Below are 8,726 nucleotides of genomic sequence, written 5' to 3'. Positions count from 1 at the left end.
AGAATTTGTAAACAACTTTAGCATTGTCAGATCGTTTTCGATATCGTGAAAGAAAATTCTGCTGCTGATTAATTTCTCTTTGATAATTACTGTTGCGTTTAGTAAACTAATGGAAAATGCAATTAAAATATTCACTGTACTAATACAAATTAAATTCAGCTTACTACAGAAACATCACGACGGCAGTCTATCTTAATAAAGCTTTAAGTGTCTGTGAGACGATTGAACCTATTTTAACACGAATTAGTAGGATATTACCAACTTTTGACTTCGAAAAGATCTGTATTTATTTCATTTCCTGTACCATTCGCAAGTATTATGAAAATGTGACATTTCATAGATAAAATTATGTATTCACAACAACAAAAAATATGTCGGCAGAAAACAAAAGTGGCATTATGAATTTGGCACTACCGTAAGGTTTTCGCTCTGACACTAAGACACGACGGCAGATGAAAATTTGTGACCGACTGAGCTTCGAACCTAGACCTGCTGCTTACGAGACAGACGTTCTGACCACTGCACTATTACTTTTTTTTAAAGTTTGAGAAGAATTTCAGCACCAGGTAGGCGGAGGCAAAGAGGGCAGGGGTCGAAAATCCGAGGCCTGGCCATAGTGCCTCCCCCATACCTGTCACTGAGCAGCTGCATTATTCACATGTATTCCATGTTTGCACCCAAATATTCCTTTAAATTGTTGAACAAAATTGAAGTAGTATTTAACGTAAAATAAATTACAGATTGTCGCCTCCAATCGCGTGCGATCCTTGTGGAACATAACTTATAACAGTGAACAGGGTGACGGAAAAATAAATAACAAACATTCATTCAGAAATATATTCACAATTTAAGTTATTATGCACTGGATGCATATGAAGTCTGTAAGGAAGCCATATATTTTTCAACAAATGGAAGAAGTTTCGGAGCCGGTGGGGGTTTGCCAAATTAGAACAGTTGTGATTTAAGAACCGACGTAAAAGAATATTCCAGGAATAAAAAAAAGTGAAAGAATAGTATTCTGCTTCTAATCAATAAAACTGTCCATCTCTTTGTAGCCCACATAAAGCAATAGATAAACATTTTTTAAAACATTCCTTATATTTATTATACTTCTTCAGCTTAAAATGTTCTTCTGCAATATAAAACATGCACTCTTCTAAGTTCTAAGTTTTGTTTATTACTACGTACAACACAAACTGTCCCAGAAGCCACGAATAACTGTTATTCTTTGCGGACGGGTAACATTTCCAGTCAGGTTTAAAGCTTCAGTTATCGGTATATGACTTTCTGCGGTTCTGTGGATAGTGCTAATTTCTTCGTAATGCAGTTCCAAATTCTGATTCTATTTTCACATAAGAAGGTGTGCGCTACAGTTTCTACAAGCCCACATTTGTCGCAGTATGAAGATGGTCTCAATTTGGTTTTTCATAATCGTTCCGCTGTGGGTATGGTTTCGTTTACAACGTCGCACCATACGGCACTGACTCTAGTTGGTATAATTTTATTGTTGATATTTTTCCAGACGTTTCTCCAGTTTTTTGTAGGTTAATTCACCGGAATTGGTTTGTGTAGACGATGTCTGGTAATATAATCATAGACGGTTCTAGTGTTGGTTTGTGCTGGTGGAAGTCTTATACAGCTCCAATCGCCATAGTACTTTCGGACGTAATCTAGGCTGGCGTGCTACATTAACAGGAGCGTTCCTATCTCCAGGATCTAACGAGAGGAACAGAAGTTTCGTGATGCTTGTCTTAATGGCATGTATTAGTTTAAAGGCACGTCTTTAATTCCAAGTCCTCTGTTTTGCCTGTGCAAAGTCGCCGTGTGGAAGGGTACTTTGAAGATATTTTGTTTCCACACATACCAAGAGGCTACAGCTAATATTTTATGTGCGGTGACCTGCAGTATCGGTAAGACTGCTGTGACATGATAAATTTTGCTAAGTATGTATGTATTTATAAACTGAACTTTCTGCAGTCAGTCTAACGATCGCATGTCATGGTCCTTCAACACGGTTCCGATGACATTAAGTTTTCGCTCCCAACTGTTCGTGGCCATTCGCTTGGGGTTCGCCCTTAACCACAATCCGAGATGGAGACTCACTTCAGTTACATCTAACCAGTGCGCACTTATTGCACTATTGTAGGAACCGAGATGCAGTATTTTGGATTTAAAATTTTGTAAATTTGTGGTGAGAACGTATGGGACCAAGTAAGCTTACACACTACTTAATCTAACTTTAACTATGGACAATGCCGGAGGGAGGACTCGAAGCTCCGACGGTGGGCACCGTCGGGACGCAGCAACCAACCTCTCTGCAGCACATATCTACACACGCTCCTCATCAGACGCGAATTCCCATCTTTGCCGTATACCACATGCGCGGTACTCCCCCCTCCCTCCCCCCCCCCCCCCCCCACCCCTCCGCGCCGGCCATTATTCCACTCGCTCGCGGCCACACTGTATTCCCGCGAGGATTCGGACGATGTCGTGCGTCAGGGTTCGGACGATGTCGTGCGCCTAGCACTGAAAACTTTAGATGACCCGTCGAGAGCCAAATAATTATACAGGATGTTTCAGGAGAAATAGTAATTATTGTAGGAGATGGTAGTATAGACAAATTGCAGAAGCAATGACATGTAACATGTGTCCAATTTTTATTGAACATACATATAGCTGGGTTGTAATGTATCTAGAGGTAGCCCTGGATGGAAAAATATTATGAACACCTCACATAAATAATGTGTTCCACTGCGAAAGACAATCTTATAAGCACTAGAAGCTGGTGTAGGGTGAAATGGGGTCTAAACCCAGTACTTACTGGATGTACACCTCTGTAAAAAGACCATTGGTAATTTATAGGCCTGTAATATGAACAAAGTCGAACAGAAGGTGGCTGCTAGGGAGTCTGGCAAAGTGCAGAGACTGATCTGCTTTCACAAACAGATGGAATTAGCAGGACATCCACTCTTGGGATTGATATTACGCTAGACATGCCAGCCTTACACCTGTGGCTTAAAATGGAGACAGCAGCAGGGACATAAAGGCTAAAAATTGGAAATAGCTGGATATAGTTAGAATATACGGAATCCCAAATCAGTATGGCGCTGGCTCGGGAAATGCCGACTAACTATACAATAACTTGTAGCTGTTTCAATAAACCTTGCCATGTAACAGTTGGAGGCAGGGAGCAGTGGAAGAACGAACCACTAAACCGTGCAGGAGACATAATATAGTGGTTTGCTGACAGGTCGAAAACAGATGAATGTACCGGGTCTGGTGTACTGCCTAGAATCTCTTTAGGGAAGATGGCCACAGTATTACATGACATCTTCTATCAGCAAGTGCACGGAGGAGAATTAGAGTAGACCCTACAAAAATCGTAGCATCTACTTTTATTCAGACAGCCAAGCAGCTCTGAAATCTCTATCAGTCCGTACAACTAGATCGAAGGTCGCTGCAGAATGCCATGAAACATTTTCTTTCGGACATGTCCGAAAGAACAGACACCACACATATATCCATATACAGGGTGTTTCAGGAGGAATAGTAGATATTTTAGCAGGTGGTAGTACAGACGAAATGCATAAAAAAATTCCATATAAATGCGTCCACTTTTTATTGAGGACAGAGATACAGCTGTTAGTACGTAACCCTAACAAACTCAAATCAAAGGCAAATGAGGACGTTCAAAGTTGATTTTCAAAAATTTCCCCACCAACTTCAATGCACATTTGACTTCTCTTGATAACACCACGTGTAGCTCTTCTGAGGTCGTCTTTGCGTTCTTTTCCGAACGATCAAATCGGCTCTTGGGTTTACTTTTTCTTTGTAGACTTCACCTTTAACCATCCCCACAGGCAAAAATCCAAAGAGAGAACGTCCAGGGACCTTGAAGGCCAAGAAAAGTGCCCATATCTAATGATCCATCTTCCAGAAAATGTTAGGTTTGGATAATGTGTCACCTGACGACTAGAATTTGCAGGAGCCCCGTCATGCTGGAGGAACGTAGGCATTCCTGTAGCCAAATAAACCTCTTCCAATAACGCTGGAAGTCATTTTCAAGGAAATGTAGACAACTGGGTCCTGTAAGGACCAACATACGAAACGTAAATGCATTGAACCCAGCTCTATGTACGAAATAAAAATTGGACACATGATATATGGCATTTCTTCTGCAACTTGTCTATACTACCACCTCCTACAATATTTACTATTCCTCCTGAAACATCCTGTATAATTATTTGGGTCTCGGCGGCTCATCTAAAGTTTTCAGTGCTAGGCGCACGACATCGTCCAAACCCAAGCGGGAATACAGTGTGGCCGCGAGCGAGTGGAATAATGGTCGGGGGGCTTGGTCTCATAAGTTCTTATCACAAATTTACAAAATTTTAAATCCAAAATACGGCATGTCGGTTCTTACAATAGTGCAACAGCTGCGCACTGTTTAGATGTAACTGAAGAGAGACTCCAACTCGGATTGTGATTAAGGGCGAATCTCAAGCGCATGGCCACGAACACTTGGGAGAGGAAACTTAATGTCATCGGAACCTTGTTGAAGGACCATGACATGCGATCGTTAGACTGACTGCAGAAAGTTCAGTTTATAAATACATACATACTTAGCAAAATTTATCATGTCGCAGCAGTCTTACCGATACTGCAGGTCACTGCACATAAAATATTAGCTGTAGCCTCTTGGTATGTGTGGAAACAAAATATCTTCAAAGTACCCTTCCACACGGCGACTTTGCACAGGCAAAACATGGGACTTGGAATTAAGACGTGCTTTTAAACTAATACACGTCACTAAGACAGGCATCACGAAACTTCTGTTCCTCTCGTTAGATCCTGGAGATAGGAACGCTCCTGTTAATGTAGCACGCCAGCCTAGATTACGTCCGAAAGTACTATGGCGATTGGAGCTGTATAAGACTTCCACCAGCACAAACCAACACTAGAACCGTCTATGATTATATTACCAGACAGCGTCTACACAAACCAATTCTGGTGAATTAACCTACAAAAAACTGGAGAAACGTCGGGAAAAGTATCAACAATAAAATTATACCAACTAGAGTCAGTGCCGTATGGTGCGACGTTGTAAACGAAACCATACCCACAGCGGAACGATTATGAAAAATCAAATTGAGACCATCTTCATACTGCGACAAATGTGGGCTTGTAGAAACTGTAGCGCACACCTTCTTATGTGAAAATAGAATCAGAATTTGGAACTGCATTACGAAGAAATTAGCACTATCCACAGAACCGCAGAAAGTCATATACCGATAACTGAAGCTTTACAACCCGACTGGAAATGTTACCCGTCCACAAAGAACAACAGTTATTCGTGCTTCTGGGACAGTTTGTGTTGTACGTAGTAATAAACAAAACTTAGAACTTAGAAGAGTGCATGTTTTATATTGCAGAAGAACATTTTAAGCTGAAGAAGTATAATAAATATAAGGAATGTTTTAAAAAAATTTTATCTATTGCTTTATGTGGGCTACAAAGAGATGGACAGTTTTATTGATTAGAAGCAGAATACTATTCTTTCACTTTTTTTTATTCCTGGAATATTCTTTTACGTTGGTTCTTAAATCACAACTGTTCTAATTTGGCAAACCCCTCCGGCTCCGAAACTTCTTCCATTTGTTGAAAAATATATGGCTTCCTTACAGACTTCATATGCATCCAGTGCATAATAACTTAAATTGTGAATATATTTCTGAATGAATGTTTGTTATTTATTTTTCCGTCACCCTGTTCACTGTTATAAGTTATGTTCCACTCCACAAGGAACGCACGCCATTGGAGGCGACAATCAGTAATTTATTTTACCTTAATTACTACTTCAATTTTGTTCAACAATTTAAAGGAATATTTGGGTGCAAACATGGAATACATGTGAATAATGCAGCTGCTCAGTGACAGGTATGGGGGAGGCACTATGGCCAGACCTCGGATTTTCGACCCCTGCCCTCTTTGCCTCCGCCTACCTGGTGCTGAAATTCTTCTCAAACTTTAAAAAAAAGTAATAGTGCAGTGGTCAGAACGTCTGTCTAGTAAGCAGCAGGTCTAGGTTCGAAGCTCAGTCGGTCACAAATTTTCATCTGCCGTCGTTGCTGTATTTCAACGCGCTGTGACAGTGTGGACGTCGGTCCTTCGATATTTAAGATGCAATTGTTTTTTGAGGCAATAGAGGTGATTTGCGAACATTAGTCTTGCCATCAAAATAACGGGACTCCAACGGAAACCAATCCTTAGTCATACCTTCGTGCCGGAGCTAACCCATGCCATATACATGCGAATTAGATTGTGGTTCATATTTAGTCAAATAACAAATGGTCAGTATACAAGTATGCCGGCCAGGGTGGCCGAGCGGTTCTAGGCGCTACAGTCTGGAACCGCGCGAGAGCTACGGTCTCAGGTTCGACTCCAGTCTCCGACATGGATGTGTCTGATGTCCTTAGATTAGTTAGGTTTAAGTAGTTCTAAGTTCTAGCGGACTGACCACCTCAGACGTTAAGTCCCATAGCGCTCAGAACCATTTGAACCATTTTTGAAGAATTCAAGTATTTACAAACAGAAGAAGCAGGATTGCAGCGAACTGATCACTTAACCAAGAGCAACATAGAGTACCTGTGTAATGAGTCATTCCAGCTACATAGCTGAGGGTAATATTTTTTAAGCAATTCATTGCAGAATTAATGTAATACCCGCACGATGATTCTGTAGTCATACTGTATCATTAGCAGCCCGCGAATGTAGTACTATGTTCGTTAAATCGGATTACTCAAGCTGAGGCCAAATAAAGACAAGCGACGACGCCACAACACTATCTTTACTTAAGTAGGTAGTCAGCGCTAAATTATGTGCGCCACCATTAACGTTGCTGTAAGCAGTTTGACAGCATAACACCACCACAACTACTGACAACCTGAACCATTATCATCACGCAGTTGTAACTCGCAGTGATTACAAGTTTCTCATGTTTGTCAAGAATAGCGAAAGCGCCTTTCAAGCTCAAAAAAAAAAAAAAAAAAAATGGTTCAAATGGCTCTGAGCACTATGGGACTTAACTGCTGAGGTCATCAGTCCCCTATAACTTAGAACTACTTAAACCTAACTAACCTACGGACATCACACACATCCATGCCCAAGGTAGGATTCGAACCTGCGACCGTAGCGGTCGCGCTGTTCCAGACTGTAGCGCCTAGAACCGCTCGGCCACCCGGGTCGGCGCCTCTGAAGTTCCATTTCCACTACGCCTAGGACGGAGAGAATCCTAAATATCAGTAACAGGTCACTTAGCGAAGAGAAGAGTCCACGTATTGTCTCAAGTTCTTGCAGTTTGATGTTAATGCAGTTCCAGATGGTTTCGCACTAACGGATTCTTTTGGCTATGGGAATACGCATATGAGAATTATAGAAGTGTAATTGCTAGAACGTTCAACTATTTTAATAACACCTCATTCTGGATTGAATACGACTTTGACGTTTCCATCCAACTTCTGACGTCTTACTGAATGAAGTCTGAAGTGCACGCACAGTTGTGTTGCCTGCCGCAAGGATTCTGTGAAGTGTTGTGGCAGCTGGCGCTCATTGCTGAATACAGACATGTGCAAATATCCTCACTGCTCCAGGGGAACTCGTCTTTGTTGCATTTTTTCCATACCGTAATTAGCACAGTAACATAAGGCTTGTTATGCTGAAGAACTTGATGCCCACAAGTCCTTAAATAAGAATCTCCTAACGTGAGTAATACATGAAAGGAAACAGACTTTTGGACAAAACAATGGACAGCTCCCTGCTTTTTGCGTTTCCGATAGCGCCTACGATAAGAATCTGGTGTCATATTATGTTTCAGAACCCTAAACTGTTTATTTTTTTACCTCATACTAAAACAAAAGTTATGATATGAGAAGAGGAAATGACTTATATGCTTCTCAGGAACTTAAGTTTTTCGTGTTTATTTTCCCACCTCATACTAAAACAAGGGCGTTAAAATGAGAAGAGGAAATGAAATATACGCTTCCAAGACATAATATTTCCTTGTGTGCTACTACTGCATACATGAAAGCCCTGCAGTTAATTTTTGTATGTTGGATAAATTTTGATATCACCTCACATTCCTTTGTGAGAAGGTTCCTATTTTCTTGGGATTCAAATAGAGTGGATATTTCATCACTGGTTAATATTCTGATGACTAATGACATGATACCCGTTGCAATTGCTCCATGGCACCTGTGAGTAGAGTCTCACGTTGGTTACTATAAGAACACGCAGGCAGTGATATCCGCTCGCTGCGGTCAGAGACAAGGTGATTTCTTTCTGTTTATGGCGAAGCATCTGCTGCAGTGTCCACGCTCAGCCAACATAAACAAATCGCGGCGGCATTGGGCACTGCTGATCGCTGCGCTTGTCGCGAGCCTCGACAACAAGAGCGCACTGTCTCTGCTAACGATACTATGGAGTTAATACATCTTACTTAACGTAATATGCAGAACGTGGGTTGGGTGAAAATTCAGTTAGTAACTTCCCATCGCATTAAAATACTTTACAGTCATATTTGATGAATTATTTATTGTTGGTTGTCTCTCTAATGTTAATAGTATTGATTCAGATTGTGCATGAACACGAAAACACACACACACACAGACAGACACACAGTCATTGATTCTAGTGAGGCTGACAACTACTGTGTGTTGAACAACACATGC

The sequence above is a fragment of the Schistocerca cancellata genome, chromosome 1, assembly GCF_023864275.1.
Source record: "Schistocerca cancellata isolate TAMUIC-IGC-003103 chromosome 1, iqSchCanc2.1, whole genome shotgun sequence".
In the NCBI taxonomy this organism is placed as follows: Eukaryota; Metazoa; Arthropoda; class Insecta; order Orthoptera; family Acrididae; genus Schistocerca; species Schistocerca cancellata.
Note: the sequence above shows the minus strand (reverse complement) of the source record.